Genomic DNA, 24,715 nt, shown 5'->3' on the forward strand with positions numbered 1-24,715 from the left:
GAATATTGTGAGTTCTATTTCCTCATCAGGCAGTAGAATTAATTTCCAATAATGACATTACAGTGCAGCAGAATGGGGGGTGGGGGGGGTGGTGGTGGTGGTGATGCACTCCTATGTTTGCATTTTTCAGCTGAGATGTTAAACCAATGCCCTATCTGCCTGAGTTTATGATAGCTTACTTGGATGGAAAAGGACCCACAGCACAGACTGAAAAAAAGATTAGGTAAACTAGGGGTTACTTTATATATTTATGTCATATAGAATTATTCACCTTATTTACACTATTTACACAATTTCATATCATATACACTATACATATACTAGTTCCTTACAACTACATCTTCTCATTCTCCTTCCTTCAGAAAAAACATAATCAAATTATGAAAGGTCAAGGAAAAATAACACAAAATAACCTTAATGTAATGCTATTTTCCTATTAAAAAATCATCCAGCACTTTTCTTTCTCCATAATCACTCCTTTATTTCCTTCACATATGTTCATCTTCTATATTTTTGTTATATAATAAGATTCCACTTCTCTTTTTCCATAACATCCACACAGAGATAAATAAAACCTTATCCCATTTTTCAATTTTACGTTTGCTTTCCTTTCCATATTTTACATACAGTACCATCTCCATGCTTCTTTTTCAAATCCATTCTATTTATATTCATTTTTGAAATATTTTCCTCCAAATTCTTCTTATTTATATAGCTCAGGGAATATAATGTGTACTTTATTCTATATTACATTCTTTACCTTTTCTATTTCTATCACATTATATTTCAGTTTTATTTTTATAGGTAGTTTGTACTTTTTACTTATTCCACAATAACCTCCACAAAAATAACTTACTTCATAAAAAGTTTCAAATCTTGTCATTCTTTTATGTACAGATTTTTAAGTTCTTTCATTCTTTTCATGACAATATCAAATAACAATCCTCCATTATATTTTATATCATTAATTTGTTTTAATATCATATGAGAACCTGACAAAATTTCAAACCCCTATAAACCCTGAGAATACTTCTACCTATGCAGAACTGTTCATAGAAACCCTGTACAACCCTGTGCAAACATATAAATAGTTTTATAGAGGCATCTGTACCTACCAGGAAGAAGTACAAAACTAACTAAAAAAACAATGGTGGAATCACAAAATCAATCGGATGTATAACAGGAGGAAGAAAATCATGGCAAAAATTAGGAGGTGCAGCACCTAGCAGGATAAAAACACTCTAATTAAATTAAACAAACAACTCAGAGGACAGATAAAGTCTACCAAAGCCAAATTTGAGGTACGTTTGGTTTCCCAGGCCAAGGAGAACCACAAAGCATTCTTTAGCTATGTCCGCAACCTCAAAGGCAATACACAATTGTGTGCAGAGCTCATTGTAAATGGAGCTGCCTATACTGAGCCAGAAGATATAGCAAACTTCCTGGCTGGTAAATTCAGCTCCAACTTTACTCCTCTCTCCCCCTCAACCTTTCCTCGGGAAATATCATCAAATATAACTCCCCCTACTATCACTAGGGAACAGGTCCTTAATGCTCTCTCTAAGACCAAGATAACTGCATCAGTGGGCCCAGACAATATCCCAGGATGCCTTCTAAATAGCATGAAACATGACCTATCAAGGCCTCTGGAATTACTATTTAACTGTAGCCTCCAAATAGGCTTCATGCCTCATGAATGGAAAAAGGCAACAGTCATCCGTCTGCATAAAGGTGGGCCATCTACAGACCCTGGAAACTACAGACACATAAGGCTTACTAGTCTTATATGTAAAGCCATAGAAAGAATTAGCATGGAGATGATCAAAAGAGATATAGTAATCCTCCAGACACTGGATCCAATCCAGTTTGGTTTCATAAATGGCAGATCATGCCTACTCAACCTGGTGGATGTCTTGAGAAGGCCACCAAAGCAATGTATGAGGGCAAAATCATTCACACTGGCTACCTTGACCTGGCTAAGGTATTTGACACAATATCTCACTTGGGCATTGTTGACAAACTCAAGAGGTTAGGTACAAACTCGTATGTCACCCAGTGGATAGTCAACTGGCTCACAGACAGGACCCAGGAAGTTAGAACCGGGGAGTCCACCTCTACAAAGAGACCAGTCACAAGTGGAGTCCCTCGGGGACCAGTCCTTGGACCGCTCCTTTTTGGCATTTACTTCTCAGAAGTCAAAGCCAATGCCAGTGGTCTCTGGCTGACTAAGTTTGCAGATGATTGCAAATTAGGAGCTATCATTGAATCTCACACTGACACAAATATTCTCCAGGAGGGGCTGACACAGACAAACAACTGGTGTCAGAGTCATGGACTAAAACTAAATGCTAAGAAATGCATAATAGTATTCTTTGGGAAGTCATCCATCCCTGGTAACTATCATATTGACAAAACACTCCTTAGAGTTGACCCAGTAGTCAGGGACTTAGGGACACACATAGATAGTAATCTAGCCTTTGATCATCATGTGTCTACAGTGGTGAGGAAATCATTCTATATTGCGCAACTTATAACAAAAGTATGGCATCTAAGTCCAAGGAAGTCATTGTTCCATTGTATTTGGCATTCATCAGACCTATAATTGAGTACAATGCCCCCTTTGGTATGTACCTAACCAGGCATATCCAACAACTGGAATGTCCATCGAGGTTCCTCTCTAAAAAAATACAGGGCATAAGTAATATGTCCTATGCAGACTACCTCAATGCCCTATCCCTGTATTCTGTCTCCTACAGGCTTTTGAGGGAAGATCTATGCCTGGCATTCAGGACATTGTCAGATCACACCCTGATGGACCTCCTGCATATCCACAAAACAAACAGTACCAGAATTACCCATTCTAAAGACTTAAACCCTACCTGTGATCTAAATAGGACCTGCTGGAGAGATAGGTATGTATCCCAGAGACTGGCCAGTCTATGGAAAATACTCCCCATCCATGTGAAACCGAGTTCCTCCCTAATATAATTCAAGTGCAACTTGGCCAGTTGGATGGGAAAATGGAAATTCATCCCTGGTTTGGCACCTATGTCTCTGATGCAAACAGGTAACCTGTAAATGGTTCATCTCCCAGGCCCATGCCTACACTTATCAAGGGTATCAGAACTCATCATAGATTTGGGATGCATTGCTAGCCTTAAAAACACCCTTGTGGTCGTTAGCCTAGTAAACACTATGAACCTATGAACCTATATTTTCCAGTCTCTATTTTCTATAACTTTATTTTATCCATATGTTATTTCATTTCTATTTTTCTTTTTTCTTTCTCTTTATTCCATAATGCCTTATATCTCATATGCAGCATTTTTACCACTATATTGTTCTCTATTTAATAATCTTTTTTAATTATCCAGATCATTTGCATAGATGCCAGATATATAACAGGATTTTCAAATGTAAACTTCCTTCTTTTCTATTATAAATTATACTGCTTCTCATAGAATTTAATCTTGTACTCCAAATTAAACTGAAAAATAAATCCACCATTTACTTCCCCATATTACTCTGAAACATATAAACTCCACCCAAGTAATTTTCTTAATACATAGGTATTCACCAAATCTTATTCCTAGTATATTTATTTATTTTCTATTTTAGTATATTTCATTTATTTTTTCTTACTTTGACAAATAATTAACTTTTAGCTCTGTTTAATTGTAATCCACTTTATTTAACAGTATCTCAATTCTTACTATTACTTCATTCATAGGTTCATAGGTTCATACTAGGCTATCAGCCCTAGGGCCTATACAAGCCTAGCCAAAAAGCCTGGCTTTCGCCACACAAGAAAATTATTTTCCTATGCCCCTGTCAAGCAGAGCCACAGAGGTGATCCCCGGGGTGAATTTCCTATTTCCCATCCAATCATCAAGATTTTTCTTGAAGAGTGCTAATGAGGAGCTTTGTTTGATATAGATAGGTAGTTTGTTCCAGAGTATGGGAAGTCTCTGGGACAGGAATCTATCACTCGTGCATATTCTGTTTATTGTGGTGACAAGGTTTAGGTCCCTAGAGCGTGTAGCTCGGAGGAATTGGGATTTCTTTAAGTGGAGCATGTCCAACAGCTCTGGGTTTGACATAGCTTTGTATGTTAGGCAGAGATTGCCTCTGAGTAGGTGATATGCAATGGAGTAAAGCTGGAGTTTTTTGAGACGGTCTGCGTAGGGCATCTGTTTGAGGCCAGTAATCCTCTTTGTGAGGTATTTCTGCGGCCTTTCCAGTTGTTGTAGATGTCTTGTGAGGTACATACCAAAAGGGGTGTTGTACTCTATAATGGGTCTGAGTGATGAGTAGAGGGGAACAATGACCTCTTTTTTCCTGGATGAGAAACCATTTGTGATGAGGTGTGCCATGTAGAAGGATTTCCTGACTACTGTGGTGATGTGATTATCAAAGGAGAGACTACAGTCCACCTGTGTCCCAAGGTCTCTTATCACACTTTTGGTGTTAAGTAGACTACCACCTATGCTCATGGGTACAAAGTTTTTACCAAAGGGGATGACAATGCACTTTTTGGCATTGAGCTTGAGGCCATGGCTTTGACACCAGGCATCTGTCTCAGTGAGGCCCTTTTGTAGGATGTCCACATAGTTAGAAATTTCATTTATGGCTCCTAGTTTGCAGGCATCTGCAAACTTCATTAGCCAAAAACCTTCTGTGTTAGCCTGTACTTCAGAAAAGTAGATACCAAACAGGAGAGGACCCAGGACTGAACCCTGTGGTACTCCACTTGTCACTGGTCTGAAGTCGGATTTGGAGTCTGCTACTTTCACAGTGTGGGTTCTGTCAGTGAGCCAGTTGGCAACCCATCTTGTGACATAGGGAGTTATACCTAGTTTGGTGAGTTTATCTATAATTCCAGAGTGGGGGATGGTGTCAAAAGCCTTGGCGAGATCTAGATAGGCTGTGTGAACCACCTTACCCTCATCTACGATTTTGGTGACTGCTTCAAAGAAGTCAGAGAGGTTTAGGAGACATGATCTGCCTTTTACAAACCCAAACTGGGTGGGGTCCAGAGTTTGGAGATTACCAATGTCTTTGTTTATAAGTTCCATGATGATACATTCCATGGCCTTGCAGACCAGGCTCGTTAGGCTAATGGGGCGGTAGTTCCTGAGGTCCATGGTGGCTCCTCCTTTCTGGAGTGAGATAACCGTCATTGTGCACCATTCAATGGGAACAAAGCTTGAGGTGAGGCTATGACTGAACATGGTACTTAGGTGGGGTGCCAGTTTATTCTGTAGTTCATGTAGAACACAGCCTTGGATGTTGTCAGGTCCCATGGATGCTGTGTTCTTGGCTTTGGAGAATGTGGTTTTTACCTGTGTAGCCATGATTACAGAAAGTTTGCATTCTTCTGGTATAGACATGGGCTCTTTAGGGGATGGGGGGGGTAAAGTTAGCACTGAACCTATCTGCCAGGATGTTGGCAATATCAGTTGGTTCTCTATATTTAGTGCCATTGTGCTGTAACTCAGAGCAGATCTGAGTGTTGCCATTGAGATTCTTGACATAGCTATAGAATGCTTTGTGATTGTCTTTAGAATCAGTGGCGATTTTGTTTTTGTAACTAGCTTTGGAGGATTTTATGAGGGATCTCAGCTTCTTATTGAGGCTGACCATGGAGTTCTTCCAGTCATGGGATTTTACTCTTTTTGCAACAATTTCTTTCTTCTGTTGTAGAGTTTGTTTATGGCAGGGGACCACCAGATTGGCTTCCTTTTCTTTGAGGATAGCATCTTGGTTCTGTTAGGGATAGCATGATCCATGCACTTGTGTAAGTGCTTATAAAGTGCATTTGTGAAGGATTCAGCAGTCGTACCTCTATTGTCCATCTACATGGGTGTTGTGAAGTTTGCCACTTCTGTCTTAAGAAGCATGAAGTTGGCTTTGGAGACATTTTTTATGGTGATTTGCCTAATGGGGGTTGGGGGCGGGATGTGGATGTATAGGCTGATTAGCTTGTGGTCAGATCTGACCAATGAGGAATTGACTTCTGGTGTGGAACACCAGTCGCCCATGTTGTGGTAATGACCAGGTTTAGGATATTGCTGCCCCTGGTGGGGGTGTGGATAAGTTGATCCAAGGCATTGAAATTTATGAATTCCAAAAAACGTTGAGCAAAATAGTTGGTACATGAGTAGTTTTCCCAGTTAATGGTGGGGTAGTTGAAATCGCCCATTATTAGGGTGTTGGGTTGCACCCTAATATTTTCCAGTGTATCAAGAAATGAGGAGTGGGAAGTCTGGGGCATGGTGGGGGATCTGTAGCAAGTTACAATTTAGATTGCAGTCTTGCCCAGAGTTAGTTGAACTTGGATAATCTCGGATGCATTATGCTGAGCAATTAGCCTGGAGGTGTGGATATCCTTAATGAATATGGACACGCCTCCACCTTTAGTGTTTCGGTCCAGGTTAGGTGGCCGAAAGGTGTGGTATGAATTATAGCATGGTAATGTAGGGGTGCCCTATGGTGCCTTAAACCAGGTCTCTGTCACTGCACAGATGTCGATGTCCTACATTTTAAGGAGTGCCTCAAGTGAATGCATTTTGAGGTTTAGACTTCTAGCACTGAGTAGCATTACCCTCAGATTTTGCTTGCTTGTACCTGTTACAGTGGTGAATTTGTCATTTGAAACTTGCCTAAAAAAAGGCACTATAGGGGTGGCAAGAGCCTTAACCAGTATCCGGAATCCCAACGGTGACAGGTGCAGGCCATCTCTGACAAAGCATCGTGGTATGTCGATCATGTCATCCCAGGCAGACAGATACTGGATCCCCTTAGAATGACACCAGAAGCTTAGCCAGTTGTTGAATTCAATCATTTTGTCCTTGTATTGTGGTATAATTCTGGGTGATGGCAGGATGTTACTCAGGGCTAGGGTCATACCTGCCTGGGCTACAAGATCAGAGAGTTCCTCCATGTCTCTTTTCATGTAGTCCAGGGAGGTACGTCTCAAGTCATTCACACCAACATGGACAATGACAGAGTCATATTTGTACTTGTTGTGGAGTGACCTGAGTTTGTGCATTATGTGGGGGCAGCTGACAGTAACTTTCTAATTATTTAGCCCGGTGAGTGGAACATCAGTGTGCCTGACTATAGAGTCACCTATGACTAGAGTGTTGGGTACATTGTTATGCGTCATGGGCTGTGGTTGAGTGCCACACTGCATTTGTGGGCTATGTGTCATTTGGGTTGTGTTGGTGGGGTGGAGGCTACATGCATTTCTGCTTTGGAGGTCTCTGTTGCTTGAGCAGATTTTTATTGAGAGCCTCCATGAATGTAGGTGTGTGTTTTGTGTTGCTATGTGTGTGGTTTGGTGGTGTAGGTTTTGAAAGACTATGTGATGAGTGTGTTGTGGTGCAAGTGTTTACCTTCTCCTCTTGACTGTTTAGCCCAGTCTTGGGTGAAGAGAGCTTTGCTTCCAGTTTGACTATAACAGTGCATCTCTCACAAGTTGTAGTGTTGGATGGTAGGAGGAGAGAGTTGTCTGTGTACATGAGGCAATTGCTGCATTGCCTGAAGATGCCCAGATTCATCAGGTAGACAGAAGAAAACACAGGGAGCTGACCCTTAGGCATGCCTGGATAGGTGCTTATTTATTAAGTACTAAAAACTGTTTTCCTCTAGACAAGTGAGGAAAGTTGAGTGCTGTAGTAATTTGTAACTTATTTAGTGCTTATGAGTTCTGAAGTGCTGAGCTCAAAGAAACAGATTTGAGTGCTAAAACTAAAAAAAAACAGATAGTTCTAAGGGAAAATTTGAAGAGCAGATTTTATGGTGCCAGGAATAGTTTAACCCTAGCTTAGCCGCGATGTATAAAGTGTATTTGTTATATATAAGAGTAGCAAATGAGCAAACCGATTTAAACAAATTAACCAATAAAAATCTAAAAACTAAGCCCTGTTCCACCAATCTTTGATCAGACAAGTTCTAACTGCACACTCTTGCCACTAGGGTGCAGGGGAACCTTCTCCAAAAAAAGATGGTCTGGATTAGTGCTCAAGTTATACAAACAAAGCTAGATTCAGCAAGTCTGAATTTAGTCTATGCTACAGGAAACAAGGTGTACCAATTTCAGAAAGAAACAGTTCAAATAAGCAGGCACAATAAGCTTTTAACCAGAAATTCCCGGCTCAGAAGGGCAGAATCTACCCTCTCCTCCCACAAGAGTACAGACCACACCTTCTTAATGTAAAATAACTGGCCCGAAGCCCAAGTGCTTAAACCAGAACTAATATACTCTTAGAATAACAGACACTAAGCCTATCAGCAACTCCCAACTTAGAAGGATGTAAGGTACCTGTCCTGCCACAACAGTGCAGACCACAAACCTTCTTAATGTAAAGCAACTGGTCTGAAGTCCAAGTACTTCAACCAAAGGCTTAGAATAACAGTTACAATTTAATCAGGCTACTAACAAGCAGTAATAAATGCAGCAGAATAAATGCAATAAAGTAGGAAGAAACAGAAATACAGTAAAAGCAGATGAATAAAGTGCAATTTTTTATATAACAATAAAAAATGAGCAAACTGATTTAAACAAATTACCCAATTAACCAGTAAAAAGCTCAAAACTGAGCCCTGTTCCAAAAGTCTTCAATCAGGCATGTTCTAACTGCACACTCCTGCCACTAAGGTGCAGGGGAACCTTCTCCAAAAAAGATGGTCTGGATTACTGCTCAAGTTATACAAACAAGGCTAGATTCAGCATGCCTGAATCTAGTCTATGCTACAGCAAACAAGGTGCACCAATTTCAGAAAGAGACAGTTCAGATAAGCAGCCACAATAATCCTTTAACCAGAAATTCCCAGCTCATAAGGGCAGAATCTAACCTCTCCTCCCACAAGAGTTCAGACCACAAACCTTCTTAATGTAAAATAACTGGCCTGAAGCCCAAGTGCTTAAACCAGAACTAATACACTTTTAGAATAACAGACACTGAGACTTCAATCAGCAATTCCCAATTTAAAAGGATATAAGCTACCTGTCCTGCCACAACAGTGCAGACCACACACCTTCTTAATGTAAAACTACTGGTCTGAAGCCCAAGTGCTTAAACTGAAAGGCTTAGAATAACAGTTACAATTTAATCAGGCTACTATCAAGCAGTAATAAATACATCTGAGTACTTTTAAGAAGAGGCAAAAGCAAAATAAAGTGCATTTTTTTTCATTCATACCTTATTTATTGAAGTACAACTAGGTAATCTGAAAATTGCATGCAAAGTGAAACTTTATTTCCATTATCCAACTCCCATGCTGCATTTTAATGTATATTTAAATCTTTGCTTTAAGGCATGCATTACCAAAAGAAAACCAGTGCATAAGGAGCAACCTTTCTTTACTCTTTTTTTTCTAGTTTTACTATTTTTCAAGCCACTCATTTACCATCACTCTTACCCCATAATTCTCATAATTTGTTATTATAGCATTCACTATTCCTGGACTTATACCATATACTTCAAGTATTTTCCATATTGTCTCATTACTAGTTTTTGTAGCATCACATGTAACATTTCATGCTTCTTCATGTTCTTCTAGTATTAAATACACAACTTCTTTAATTATTAAAATATAGTTTACTTTATAACTTTAAAACACACACACACACACACACACACACACACACACACACACACACACACACACACACACACACACACACACACACACACACACACACACAAAACATCTAATACTTGTCCCACTACCACCTGCATTATTTATTTTACAAAATTCTCAGAAATCATTTGTAATCTATGTTTCCTGAGATTATTGGTCTCCAATTTTTTATCTTTTCTCTCATAATCTTTCTATATGAGTCTTATTACCCCATCACAGACTTCTTATTCTTTTATCACATCTCTTAACCATTCCTATAGTATTTGGGAGAGAAAACTCTTCTTTTGTCTTTACTTATATAGTTATAAAATTCATATGTTAGTCCATCTCCCTGACGCTGATTTTTCCTTTCCTTCCCTTATTATTTCTTGTAGTTATTTCACCTTTATTTCCTTTTGTAATTCATTTTACCTCATCTGCTATTTATATAACTTTGCATACTTTGTCCTGCGCATCTTTCTTTGTATATATTTCATAAACCAAATTCCCAATTATGCTTATAATTTCTTCTTGGGTATAAACAATAACCCAGTTTTCATCATAAACTGCATATACCAGTTTTCTTAACCATGGAGAAACCTGTTTTTCTTTTAAAAAATTGTCTAGACATGAACCCTTTCCCTATTTCTTCATACCTTTTCTTACTCTTTTTGTGTTTCTTTCAATGTTTAACTATATCTTTTGTATGCAACCCACCAGTAACTCTAGTTTCCATAATATTCTCTAATGGTCATATGTTCATACCCCAACCTCTCTTTTTCTTGTCTGCTGTTAAACTTTTTATTAATTTTCCTTCTTTTATAACGTTTTTGTTATCACTTACTAAAACCCATATTGCTTTATGATTAGAAAACTCTATAGTCTTTACACCTCCCATTATTTCTTTCATATCCTTTCAGTATAAAACATAAGCTGTTTTGGTTTTAAATATTCCTCTCTTGTACTAAATGATTTTCATTCCCACAGAAATAAAATACTTTTTGTGGGCCCCGGTACATAACAAGTCCTCTTTCAGCATTCACAGTTACTGTATTTGAAATGTGTTCAGTTTTCCTATCCTTAACATCCATTGTTACCTACTCTTCCCAACCCCCAGGCCATACATTTTTCATTACGTTTTTTAACATCATGTACTTTACTACACAGTGAAAGAAAAAAAAAAGGTTTTGCTCGTGTTCATTGATATCTGAAGTCCTGAATTGCACATTTATTTTCTCACTTAGTTGTAGTCCCAACCTTTGAAATAAATATTTTTTTCCATAGTGCTACTGCATTTTTTCAGTCTGTCATACAATTTTCCAGTAAATTAAAACTTTCAAATGTCACTTCATAAAAATGTTCAGCTCCCAAATGAATTAATACTTATGTCTTTAAAGTTAAATCCTAGTGGCAAAATTATACCATCCATAATGTCATACCTGTTCAGACTGATATCGCTTTTACTTTCTGTTCTTACCACTGGTTGCCTTCTCTGTGGCTGTTGAGAAGTTACATATGTTTGTCCCATCTCAGTTTCTTCTTCTATTCTTCCTTGTTTTGCTGCGTCTGCATGACTTCTTCTTTCTTGTAACAAAAAAACTCTGTTGCAAAGGTAAACCCTAAAAACTGGCTATGCCACCAGACAAGAATACTTCCATTATCTTCCCTTGACCAGCTGTTTGTTTATGTCTCAGTTTCTTCCTCCTGTAATATTCTCTCTACCATGTTACTCTGTCTTACTGCTTTCCTTCTTTTGGCAATGTCTAGTTTATCAAATATTGTATCTCCAGTCCTCAGTTTTCCAACACAGTAACTTTTATTTCATCTTCTTCACCTTCATTCAGTAATTTTTTTTCCTGCTCCTCTCTCCAGCTCTGCTCCTCCATTATGGGATTCCCAGAACTGCAATAGCAGCCCTCTAGCACCAGCTAGCAGCTCCAGGGAGTACTTCACTTTCACTCCTCCAAACATTTGAGGAAAAAGTACTTTGGTGTCCTTGCCAAATTTCCCCTAATCAGTATGACTACTACTTCATATCTCCAAGAGGCCATTGTCCTAGTGGGACTAACCCAGTCAGTAAAACAATAAATAAATCAGAAAGTGCTTTCATTTCTTATGAAATAAGCACTGAGATATTATCAGACTGATTTTCAAACACACACTCTATTTTATAAAACATTTAAAAAATCACATAGCCACTTACTAAAATCACATGAACAAACTTGAAACCAAAATGCTGCTTAAAGGGACAATTTCCCTAAAAATGGTCACAATTTTTTACCAGTTTTAGTTTCTTTCTCTTTAAATAACTTTTAAAATTCACATCTGCACTGGTGGTGCAGCAGTAGCATTGTCGCCTCACAGCAAGAGGTTCTCCTTTTCGATTCTTGACTGGAGCGCCTTCTGTGGGGAGTCTGCATTTCTTCCCCATGGTCAAGTGGCATTCGAAAGACATGTGTGAATGGGTGTGCCTTTGTTGAAGGTTGGGCATTGGGCTGGCACCTTGGCATCATAAAAATCTACTGCCAATCATTAGCAGCCGGAGTTCTGCTGTGGTGACCCCTAACAGGAAAAAGCTGAAAGAAGAACAACTGACATACATTCGACATGACATTTATACTCTCATTCTCCATTGCCACATCTTTCATTCCCTGCAACATGAGCAAATGTATAGAAAATAAATTTCTTGAAATTGATACACACATGCTTTTCATGGTGAAGCACTCGCTTGCATAGCTTATCGAGTTATGCAAGCAGCAGATGCTGACATTAGGCCACAATAGTTACAGTCTACCCATGATGTTAGCCATTGAGATATATCATGGTTAGGTATATTGTCCGCCTCCTCTGGGCCAGCCTATCATCCTCCCATGGACTCTGCCCAATCACCATCCATATGTTCCCTTCCTTTATCTGTTTTTCACATTCCTTGTTTAGTGTACAACCTTCCCCATCACAAGCTCACCAGCCTTCTTAGCACCTATGTCTCTTATGGACAGAGGAACCCTGTAAATCTTACCTTAGTTTAGATATACCCCTTAAAATAACCTTTAAGTTACATAAACTTGTAGGAATCAATTCTGATGCTTGGCTAGTCTTATAAAGGCCCAAGTGGTCATTATCCTTGTATATTCACCTATGAACATTTGAATCTATATGTATGCATTTACTGGTATGCCCGGATTTTGTCACTATACCTCCCCATCTGTTAGTGTCTGCATTTTGTTTGTCTGCCTTTCCTAGCTTCCCTGCTCTCTCTTCCCCCTCTACAACCATATATCAAGCTTCCCCACCTACCCTTCTTATTCATACATCCAAATGAGCTTCCTTAACAAAAAAAAAAAAATTGCCCCCCCTTACCTGTCATCCCATGTAGTTACCCTTGTGTGTTTTCCTCTGCTGCCCTACTATTTTTCCCTTTCCTTCTTTCCCATCTACTCCTTTGCTCCCCATTTATATGACGAACTGGCTGACACTCATTGAACTATCTTGGCAACCATGAGTGGTAACCATGCTGTCATACATTCTGTGCATTAATAAGCACAAACTATGTCATGCTAGTCTGCCTTGGAGGTGATGCTAAGCACATTAGTAACATTACTCATCCTGTGGACTTCCTAGCACTCTTCTTCCATGGTAATGTTATGGCTCTCTTTTATTATGCAGTCCATTCCTCAGCATGTTAGCACTGCTTCATAAACAATTCCTCTTCTTTACCTCTGTTGCTGTCTGGGTCTCTCTCTCTCTCTTTCTTATGAATAGACTTCAAACATATCCTCTGTTTTAGTATCTTTCTCAGAAGGTCTAGAACGTTTTGTTCTTTTTCCTACTGTTTAAACTCCTCTAATTCACTCCCACTATATTCTTCCACATCTTTTTCAGTCTTTTCTACAATAATCCCGGTATCCTCTCCTTTGTCATTATTCTTTTTAGAACTTTGCATTATTTTTGCGATTAAACCTTAAGTGCGTAATTTAATTAAATGTACATCAAGTTTGCATACAAATATCTTTCACGTGTTCAACCTTCCCACATTTTGGGACACCTAAATGATAATATTCTCAGCAATGCTAACATCTCTTTGGTTGTCCTGAATAGGACACAATACAGATATAATTTCTTATCAGTAATATAGTTGGCATATGCATTATATGACCATTTGCTGACTTTAATTCTCCAGTGCATTTTCACTTCCAGTCCATATTTCACAAAGACAGGAGGTGTTTTACATATACAAAGCATAGGAAATGATTAGCAGTTTATTTTAATCTCTTTTCTTGTGATGCACTCACTTCTGAACTGAATAAAGATTCTGCAGTTTCTAGTTAGTGGAAAAATTTTAATGTTAGTCATAAAAAAATAATTCAGACTGCTTAGTTTGACATTTGTGACACATCTTTCAGCAAACTCTGAATTGACATGAAAATATTTTCATGATTGTTTTGTTCACTGAGTTTACACCTTCCACATTTGCCCCCAGTGGTTTTGCAACATTGTTTCAAGACTCTTTCAGAGAGACTTCCTTACTTGTGTCTAAAGCATAAAACATTTCTCCTCTACATCATTGTTCCTCATTTAAACATTTTTACTAATATCTGTATAACCACACTGACCTCCTATTTCAGTCTTTTCATATCCCTGTTTGTACATAAAACTTGAAGCTCTCTTTCCTGTGAATCTCATTTTAGTTTGATGTTCTATCACCCTGGCAGGAACAGCAACCGTGTCCAAACTGGTAGTACATCTCTGCATGTTCAAGCCCCTTTTAATAATCTTAGTAATCACTTGATTGGTAATTAGCTCAGTACTAGTACTGTATAGTCAGTTCTAGTTCATGACCCAGTTTGACTAATACTTCAGTTTATAGCCCAGAAGAATTAGATTCAGCCAGTTCTATCTCATTGCCAATCTGGAACTAAATAGTCACAGATCCTCCCTCCATCTGCACCTCCACCTACAAATTATCTTCCATCTCTCTCTCTTGACATAGACACTAAATACTATCTAAGAAAAAGCAAAGAGATTATTCAAGTATCCTGGACAAATTAATATTAGCTAGTCTAAATACTACCTTGCGTGTCTCCCATGAAAACTGGCTACAGTTCAAGTGCAACTAACCTAGTCAGCAAAAGTAAGTAAGTGAGTTTCTAAAGGAATCTTTCTCAGTCTACATGACAGAGGGGAGACCACACTCTTTCCAGGGATTTCACTGTCACATCACCACCTAAAATTTGCATCCCCCATGTTTATGTGTCTTGCCAAGGTCAGTAAAGCACCATAAATTACACTTAAAGCAAAAGTGAACCTCTTTTCAAAAGACAAGGGTCAATGTTTTCCTTTCCTGTTCAGTTTTTAATCCAATATTAGATTCATAGTTTTTACTGCTTTTGATATGTATATGTTCAACATCACCATAATGGTAGTTTTCTAGATGAAAAGAGAAACTGCTCTTGGGGAAGCCAGGTGCCTAACTATTCAGGTACCCCTTGTTGGTTTTGAATTCAGGTGCTCCTGGTTTCAGTCCTTACAAAAGGATCACTGTTTTCATTTCTTGGTTCAACTATTTTCAAAAGAGATAAATAAGCACTGCTTTTCCTAACACCTAGGTAATATAGTGCAGGAAATAGTATATAGACTTATGTGGATTCTTATGTCACGAAACAGCATTTGGTGACTTTGCCTGGAATGACATTTAAATGCACCCGGAAAGGCTTTTTAGCAGCTTTTTATAATTCAGAGTAGTTCATTAAAAGAGAAACAGTGACTCTGTTTTCATAGGCAGTGTAAGAAGCCAGTGTCTCACTGTACTCTGATTATTAGTGAAGTAGAATAAACCCATCAGATTCATTTTGTCTAAAATATCTCACATTATGGAAACAGAAAGAGCACTGTGGGAGTAAGAAAAACACTAAAAAACAAAGCCAAGACAGCATGGCAGCATCCAATGAAGTCATGATTAATACATTTACAGTAAAGCTGACAAAGGCATTCTAAAAAGCATATGTTTTCAGTTTCTGCTTGGTGTTTATCTTTTAACTGATTTCAGTTAATAGTGCTTTACAGTTGAGGAAAAAACAGCAATGATGAGTAAAATGAAGGATGGTTTTGGTGAATGATAAGCTCTTTTAGGTGGCTCTGTATAGTACAATGAGATAAAGCCCAACTGCTGTCCATGTGAATCAGGACAGATTAGAGCTGTAACCACTGGAGGAGTCAACTTGTTGTTGTTCTTTTGGATTTTCCTGGTTAGGGGTCGGCACAGCGGAACTCTGGTCTGCTAATGATTGGCATTAGATTTTGATGACTGCCAAGGAGCCAGCTTGACGTTCAACCTTCAACGAAGGCATGCCCATTTATGCATGTCTTTCAAATGCCCACTCAACCACAGGGAGGACATGCAGACTCCACACAGAAGGCACTCCCTGCACTCCAGCCAAGAATCAAACCAGAGAACCTCTTGCTGTGAGGCAACAACGCTACCGCTGCACTACAGCAGATCACTGGAGGAGTCAACACCGAGTGTAAAAGTGAATGGTTGTGGAGTGAGGCAATCCAGTCAACTGCAATGCTGACACTTCCTGAAGAACAAGGTACAGCATGCAACACATCGGTCGGGGGATCTGTGTTTGGGTCTGGCAAGTGGCATTATTGCAATAGATTTCATCTCACTTATGTCAAGAACCACACAAACACTGGAAGCAGTACCAGATTCTCAGTTTGCTGAGTATTCACATTAGCCATGAAATGTTGCAGTGAGGCAGGTGACATAAAATCCAACCCAGCCACAGATGACAGCTGTCTGTAACTTGATTCGGCTGCAAGGAAAAAATGTGAGGTCACCAAAAATACATTCTTCTCTGTAAAGGGGAGACCCCTATGGGATGATATGGCACATGCATACCCAGCAGGACCAATGAGCAAGTGGATCTTCTGGGCACAGAAAAGATAAAGAAGCTTTAAGGCTGATAAGGGAAAAATAGGATAAGCACAGTAGAATAAGAAGTAATGCTATGCTTTGATAGATTATTAGTTAGAAAATAAAATTAGCATATGTATTGTATGTCAGTTATTTTAAGAAGGCAAGTAAAATTTAGAAAATGTTTAACAAAGTACAGAAAGGGCTGCAATGTACTAGCACTTTGAAAAATACAACATGACTTTATGACAAACGAAGTGTGAATTCTCAAAAGGACTAAAGAGGGGAAAACCAAGATAATGACCTAAATAAACAAACAACAATGTCCATAAACCACTAAGCAATGGAATTTGTATTCAGGAACAGGGATGAAGTTGATTACAAAATCTGGGAAGGACGTACTTGGCAAAAAATTGATTGAACACTGAAATTAAACAATTGCAGCTTCAGAGAGTCTGAACAAGAGTAATGGTAGAAGTAACAGCCACAAAAGAAAGTGGAGTAAAGTGCGGCATTTATCTTGTTTGATTAGTCATAGTACAGTGAATTATGAAAAGAGTGGGTATGCATGGAGGGCTCCTTTTGCTGCCCTCATAATAAAGCCATGGTTTGTTTAACCCATACAGTATGACACTTTCTATTTTAAGCTACTTAAAATGAAGGACAAAACTTATTCAGATTTGCTAAATCTGGCCTAAAGAGGTCACATGAAAACATATAAATCTCCAAGGAAATTGTACTCTATGGAAGTTAATCTGGCCTAGATTGTAAAAGTCAGATAGTAAGGTCTTTTTAAGTTTAAAAATAGTAATTTTATGTGATCTTAGTTCTTTCTCTGTCTATCTCTGGAAGTCACGCATAAGCAATGTTGGAAATAAAGCTCATAACAGAGAATAGATGATAGTTGTCTGAATTCCAAAAAACAACTTCTGAAAGCATTTGATCTCATTAGAGGTCATCTTTTTTTGTCAGAAAATAGTTTTTTTCCAGCAGTATGAAAAGAGCATAAATTTAGTTTCTGTCTATATAAAAAAAATGAACAAAACTTAATCATGGAGCAAAAAAAACTCCCCATTACATCTGTAAAACCTTTACACTAAGGTATCACAGAACACTTGGCTGTGTCAGTAAAATTGTAGTTCTTGATAATGCTGTAGATTTTCAAAATACATTAGTTTCTTGGGTATCAGCATACCATAGGATACTGTCCAGACAATCAATGTGGGCTTCAAGCAGCTGGCCCACTAACTATCCCACCAGTTCCCACCAGGTGACAAATTGTGACCCCCTGACATTATCACTAGAAGGAAAAACAGTCCTTCCTCTAGTTAACAACTGACAGAGGTCACTGGAAATGTTCCAGGGCTCCCTCCCACCAAAGGACCTGCATCACCAAAGGAGATAGAGGCCTGGAGACAGATGGTGTGCTGCGGATAAAAATAATGGGACTGATGGTGGGGTGGGCACTGGTGCTCCACCACTGGCATAGTCATGGCAGATGCTTCAATAAACATTAAAATAAATGACTAGAAATAAAAAAAAAAAAAACAATGAAATATAAAAACAGGATAGTGTCATAGAGACAGAGAGAGAAAGAAAGACATAAGTACTCAGAATGATTTTGATGACCAGTTATACAGGTAACTACTGGTCGACTATATAGCTGCTAGGCATGCTATTAAGCCAGGTCTAATACTTCTTCTTAGGTAGTTAAAATCAAATGTCTCTAGTGTATGATGTGCACAAAGATGTGCAGTGTCAGTGTATTCAGGTCCACGGATGGTAATGGTAGAGATTGAGGCTACAGAGGCAGGATGGTGATGTTACATGCAGTAGGCTATGAGAGTTGTGGGCTTGTAATACTGTGGACATGCCATATGAGACAAGGTAAAGGACATTCATGTGGACATGGACAGTGGATCCAGTTATGGAAGCGATCATGCCTATTATGTCACTATGTTGTATGAAAAGGAGAGAAACAGTTGTTACCAGCATAGACAGGTATTAGCAGGTACTTGGCGAAATATACAATAGAGTTTGCTATGTACAGGAACAGACCATAGGTTTATTACAAATACCAGTGGTATGGCAGGTTTAGGTGGCATCAACTTGAGCATATGGCAGGGCGATATGTGGGTAATATGATCACATACGGCCCCCTGCACCCCCAAACCTATCTGATAATGTTCAGCCTGGGCCAGTGTTCACAGTGCAAACCTGGTCCAGTGTTCACAGTGCAGATATGTGTCACCCTCCTTGCATGACAGGCACTGTGAGGGTAGTGGGTATGCTGTGTAAGCAGACAGAAATGGTAATCTCCCTGGAACATAATTCTCAACTGTACAGATTTTCACAGAATGTCCAGATTTTTGCCTCATATTTTTGGTGTGTTCCTCATAAAAATTGTGCTTTTTGACAAATTACTGAGATGATCTAAGGATTAAGGTCACTAAATAATGATATACATTTGAGTTTTAGACTTCATGTCCTTCAGAAAAATGCATGCAAACACAAATCCTATTATTCTAGTAACTTTCTAAGTATATAAGAGCAATATTTAAAATGCTTCCCTATTTTTGGGCCTTTGTCCCCTCATTATGTCGGACTTTGTCCAGATTTCTTGAGCTAAGAGGTTAAGAGTTATGCCCTGGAAATATATGCTGTATACATCCATGAAAATGGAATTTATGTATGTGGGTGACATTTAATTCAAAATACTATGATGGAGATGTGTCACAGGTAGCTATACAGACTATAACACTGGATATTTATAAACTGCTCTGATATAGCTAACTAACTGATAACAGGACAGCCACCATACTTACCCCTGCACCAGGAGAGACACTCTGCTCTACTCTGGCACAGGAAGACATTCTTTGATAAGTCCTTCTGAGCTGGAAAAAAAAGGAGGAACTTTTATTTAAGCAGCATATAAATATCCTGCAAAGGCTTGTTTAACTGTAAGGGATATAACAGGGTAGCAGTCAGCCCTGCATGCTTGTAAATATAGCTCTCTGATATCTTCTTTCCATTGGCTAAGAAGGTCAGGATGATGTCTCCTCTGGTTATTATAGTGTTGTCAACATTGCTCACCAGAGTGGATTATGCTAGTAGCCTCTGTCCACACCCTGGAAAGGCTATGCCAGGTATCTCCTTTATAATGGGGACCTCATAACATTCCTCAAGCAGGAGCTCACAGTGATCCTTACACAGGAAGTGCAAAAAAATGTTATTATGTTTAAGGTACCACCTTGGAATCCGGCCACTTTGGAAGCCATGGTCGTTCACCAAGTTACAATCCAGAGCGATATGGTAACTCTCTCAAGGTTAAGCATGTTGCTGCTGCCTGCATGTATTGTGCATCTTTGTGACCATTTGCCATGCCACCATTGCACAATATGAAAATACATATAGTGCATATGGTGGTAGGAAGTGAGCTATGGCATGGAAAAAGTATGCAAGAATGACTTTCACAGCTTTCACAGCATTTCTTAAAACCTTTACTTTCCTTTGCCTCTACAGGTCATAATGGTGCACTTGGTTTCCAATTGTCCCTGCTGGGGTCACTGTCCCCCTCATGTGCTCAGTATACTTTGCAAGTACTCATGCAAGTTCATGAAACTGGATAAGCCTCTTAGTACAACACAGTGGAATAGTGTGATGAGATAAATGTGCAGTTCAAGAACATTCATTCAGATGAGGCTCATTAGCATAAGAACAATGCAAGCAGCCTCTAAATTGTGTGTTAAAAGCATTCACAGCCAGTGCTAGCCTCATCATGGAAGATTGCTGAAGAACAAACTGCAAAGCTAGCATAACTGTTCAGATTTTTCCTGAATGTCCAGACTTTTGCCTCATATTTTTGGTCTATTTCTCATAAACTTTGTGGTTTTCTGGATTTTTGTGGCAAATCAGGGAGGACTGCATTCACTAAATAATGACAGGCATTCAAGTTTCAGACTTCATATCCTTCAGAAAAATGGATGATAACACAATACTTTTTATTCTGGCCACTTTCAATTTTACTAGAGCAATATTTAAAATGTGTCCCTATTTTTGGGGCTTTGTCTCCCCGATTATGTTTGGCTTTGTTCAGATATTTTGTGCAAAGAGGTTGGGAGGTATGAAAGCTGGTATCTATCCCCAAGACTTTCAGTAATTGCTGCAAGCATTACATGCTAAAGAGAGGTAGACAAATTGGAACTGGTAGTTTTTGTCAGTTTTTGCTATACTACTACTAATCCTTTACTTCTGTGTTGTCTGAGGCTATAAATGGCAGTTTGATACTGTATGGGGGAAGGAATGTGTGTGAATGTCAACAGTGGTGCATATTGTGTGGGGTACTGTATGCAGGTAAGATGTACTGCAATGGCATGGAAGGTGGGGGGATATGATGTAGCACGGCCAGTAAAACACTGTTCAGAGGATTCTTTCCTTGTTTACTATGCAGTTACCGCAGTCATGGTTTAGATCAAGGACTCTGTGTTTATGTGTCCCACTCAGTATTAATATAAATGTCAGGAGGTATTCTGTTTGTTGATAGTGAACTTCACAGCTCTTTCAGTAATGCTGTGGAGTCCTGTATGGGGAAGTTACCTTTGCCAAATGAGCAGTATATTGTAAGAGTCCTACAAGTTCTACATGTTTAGATAACAAGATTACTAATGCAGTTTCTATGAGTCTGGTAATGTGGGATGTGTTTTTTTTGGGGGGTGTAACCAATACAGTCCAGAGATACGCATGGAGTGGCCTTGCTGTCAATGCCTCTCCAAGGCTCTACTGACTGAGTAATGTGTCTGTATGCCTTGTAAAATTACAACTTCCTGTGGACAGCAGATGTGGCAGGAAAGTGTCTTGCAGTAGTAGGATAAGGTTGGGGCCAGGAAACCAACAGTAACATTGAGTGATTCTGCTTGTAGGCTTTGGATTCACTGGGTTTTACAACAAACAGACCTGTCTTGCTTCCAGTAGGGATCACTGCAGGCAATGTTTACTCCATTCTTATTGTAGCTCTTTGGTCATTACCTTTCAAGATCTGTACCATGTGATTTCATCTCTGGCTTGTGCTACTTGTCTCCCTGCCCTCAGTATATAGTATAGGCATATAGAGGATGTCTTTGGCCACCAAAAGGTGCTTGCATTCACATCTTGCAGGATGTCCTGTTGGTAGACCTGCACCTTTCTTTGGGCTATAAACAGATACTCTCCTTGGTTTTATACCATGGGATTATGCTGTGAGCCTGGATACACTATACTTCAGAGGAACACTGTAGAACATTGGCCGAAAGGTTGTGGAACAGTGCCATTTACATACTGTACTGAGCCTGTGGCAGCTCCACTACCAAGAGCAGTAACAAGATGCATGGTCCCAGAGCTGTAATCCTACAGAGGATACTCATATTAGTATGTTTGCTGACGTGGCCTATGCACATACAGATGAGATGAGCTGTCCCAAACTACAGACATTTGGGATGTATGGCTAGGATTAAAAGGCCCTTGTGGTCATTAGCCTCATAAACACATATGAACCTATGTGTGCATAAGGTTTCCTGCTTAGGGTAATTTGACACCACTGTCATGTGTCAGTGCAACATCTCGGAAAATGCCATCCATACTACCTCTACAGAGATGCCAGCCCTACATGTGGGTAGTTCATCATCACTGTTGTAGTGCAACAGGGGTATTGACACCATTGGCTAGTTTCATCTGTTGTTGCATAGGGTTGTGTGATGTATGACCTTCCAGCAGCATACCAGTATATTTTTTTACAATTCCAGCTTGTCATGCCTGAAGGTGATACACACCATAAAAGCGAATTCACTCAAGCACTCCATGAGCATGAATAGTAGATGCTCTTACATACAAAACCTGACTGTGCCTTCTGTGCATGTGTCAGGTGGGGTGTTATACAGGACATCAGCATTGTATGTGGCCAAAACTGGACCTATGCACAGTTCCAAAAAATGGGATACCAGCATGATTGCAATAGCATGACGTATGGCAGCCTTTCTGGCACAGGAGTGGTGAATCATGGTTGGGGGACTGCCAACAGAGTCACCAATGACAGGCATGGAAGAGCTCCTGGGATCTCTATCTTGGGAAAGGGGTTCAGACAGTTCTGGAAGTGACAGAGGCATAATGGATGCCAGTGTTGAGCCACAAGTGACAACAGAAATATTGACTGGTGATGTCACATGTGGATATGCCTGCACATGAAGTACCATCCACATGACGTGTCCATTTCAGAGTCATAGAACTTACAAGCATGGCTTCTTTGTTTTTACAGAAACATCAAGACTACAGGTACAAAGGCTGTCTGTCAAAGATGTGTTACACATTACTTTTCCATAGTACTCTGTGATATATGAGTAGTTTCTCTGGACTGTTGGTGTCCATGAAGGATATCCTAAGACTGGAACATTTTGTTGGTTCTTTCACAGTTCTTGTATTATCAGGCTTCTTCACCACAGGTACAGGCCTGCTTGATATTGGTGACATATCTTGTTCTGACGACTATGACAACCAAACCCTTGAACATCCAGGGATCACAGTGTCAGTATCAGAGTCAGTCAATATGATGGCCACATCAACATCAGCTTCCATGGGCACAGCTCCTGTGACTTTGGAACCCATCCCACAGACCCATGATGCCACACAGGGACATTAAGAGGACAAGACATAAAGTCAAGTTGTGGTTTCATCTTCAACAGCAGAGCCCCTCCCCTGGTTTCCTCCAGCACAATGGAGTACTGTCCCTTCCAGAGCTGAGTGTTTTACTGGCTACTAATCAGTGTTTGTGCTGTGCCATAGATACAGGGGTAGGTAGAAACCAATACAGATATTGCTAAGCTGTATGGGGTAATATGTGGTATGTGTGAAGATGTGCAGGAGTGCATGAGCCAGATGTGCAACATTAAGAACAGGTGGCAGAGGAAGTCTGTATAAAGCAGGTGTCTCTATACATCTATCCATCATGGCCACTGTACTTTATGTGACCAGTCCACCTCCATCACCAGTGGAGAACCCCACCATGAAGGGGAGGGGTATGATCTAGGACCTGAAGTCTCATCATCTCAACACCACCATTCAGTGTTGAAAAAACTGTGGGATGCCATGGATGTATACACACAGATGGGATGTTTATGCAAAGACCACTTATAGCATGATCTGTTGTTCCTGCTCAGGGAACACTACATCCTTATTGTGTGCAGTGGTTGTTCATGTGATCTTCCCAAGGCAGGAAGCCCCCATGCAAAGGGATGTGCACAGTCAGTACATACTTGTCCAGCAGGAGTCCCAGACCTATCCACTAGACCCCATCATAGTGCTGCATCATCAGCTGGAGCTATGTCCCTGTACATGTGCACACACTCTCAAACACACTCATGCACACACACCTGTACTGCTCACCACTATCCATTCATAAGAAGATGGAGGCACCACTACCCTCCCTGGCCAGACTCCCTGGCTCACCACAATAATGTGCCTTTGGCTCTCATATGCACACACACACACACACACACACACACACACACACACACACACACACACACACACACACACACACACACACACACACACACACACACACACACACACACACACACACACACACACACACACACACACACACTCGCATGCACAAACAGACACACACACACACACACACACACACACACACACACACACACACACACACACGCACACACACACTCATACACAGGTGTGCATAGCTGTGTGTACATAGACACACACACACACACACACACACACACACACACACACACACACACACACATATCACACACACACACACACACACACACACACACACACACACACACACACACACACACACACACACACACACACATATATCTCACCACACACTACCCATTGTTGACATTTGTCACTGCTGTTGCCTCCTCAATTGTGTATATCATGACAGCTGTACACTGCCCTCAGTTCTCTGTTATCTGAGTAGCCCATGTCTGTTGCATAGTGAGACAGGCTTATGCATGTTACTGTGCAGTCTAGGTGTAGTTTTGCATGCCTCACTTTTACTATTCTAGCCATAGTTATGAATTAGAGTTGCCTTCTAGCCAGTGCCATGGCATACCGCTCTTTCCTGCATCTCACATAGTCAACCCTAGCAGCCAGCTCCTTAACAGG

This window comes from Protopterus annectens, chromosome 2.part2 (assembly GCF_019279795.1).
Source record: "Protopterus annectens isolate FY-2018-M chromosome 2.part2, PAN1.0, whole genome shotgun sequence".
Lineage (NCBI taxonomy): Eukaryota > Metazoa > Chordata > Ceratodontiformes > Protopteridae > Protopterus > Protopterus annectens.